Source organism: Dipodomys ordii, unplaced genomic scaffold (assembly GCF_000151885.1).
Source record: "Dipodomys ordii isolate 6190 unplaced genomic scaffold, Dord_2.0 Scaffold133, whole genome shotgun sequence".
NCBI classification, from domain to species: Eukaryota; Metazoa; Chordata; class Mammalia; order Rodentia; family Heteromyidae; genus Dipodomys; species Dipodomys ordii.
Window position 1 is genome coordinate 2,325,606 of NW_012267349.1, and position 782 is coordinate 2,326,387.

General features: G+C 50.5%; 1 protein-coding gene across 2 annotated transcripts in view; it reads left to right on the top strand.

Moving 5' to 3' along the window:
* Positions 1–693: 693 nt before the first annotated feature.
* Mgat5 (mannosyl (alpha-1,6-)-glycoprotein beta-1,6-N-acetyl-glucosaminyltransferase) overlaps positions 694–782 on the top strand; it is a 372,666-nt gene continuing 372,577 nt past the window's right edge. The window contains exon 1 of one of the 2 annotated variants that reach the window (XM_013030834.1): positions 694–754. The gene's annotated coding sequence lies outside the window, so the exon portion shown is untranslated. The remainder of the gene's footprint in view (positions 755–782) is intronic. The other variant, XM_013030833.1, reaches the window with a different exon arrangement.

Consider the following 782-nt stretch of genomic DNA (forward strand, 5'->3'; position numbering starts at 1 on the left):
TCTTCTTCTTCTTCTTCTTCTTCCTCTTCTTCTTCCTCTTCTTCTTCCTCTTCTCCTCCTCCTCCTCTTCCTCCTCTTCTTCTTTTGTAGTTACTAAAGTACAATATTCAGCTAGCATGTGCAGTGTTCCTAAAATCTAGAGGCGGAGAGCAAGGCTGAAAAAGAAGCCTAGTTCATATAGTGTATGTCGATTATTGCTGACTACAAATATTTCATCTTAACAGTAACCCTAAGAGGCAGTGTTGATTATGTTTATAGATAAAGCAGCTGTATTTAGATAGTTCAACGGCTTGCCCAAGGTCACAAGAACCAAGTGACAGAAACTCACACAGCAGGAGGAAACTAAGTCGCCGGGCACTTGCTAAAGTAGCATCTTTTAATAGTCCAGCCCCACCGACTTCCCTGCTGGGGAGGCCCCGGGTCACTCGAGACTCGACTGCAACACTGGAGATTGCATCGTGGTAATCAGCAATCGAACACTGCCTGCCCCTGACCTTGTACAATTTTATTTAAGGCCGAGAGCAAACCACGCGTAGGCTCGCTGGTGTCTCCCCTTCGGGCTGCGGAATGGAGAGGCTAGAAGTCCTGTTCGGCGGAGTTGAGAATTTACAGACAGCCCCTGAGAAGCTGGGGCGTTCCGAATTGGCTGAGCGCTCCGCGGGGGAGGGCGGGGAGTTTGCCGAACGTCCCCGGCCGGAATCCCTGCCTCTAGAGAGCCGCGAGCTCAGATGCGGAGAGAAGTTGGAGAGGTCGGGTAGGAGAGCTGTTGGGAGAAATTGCCG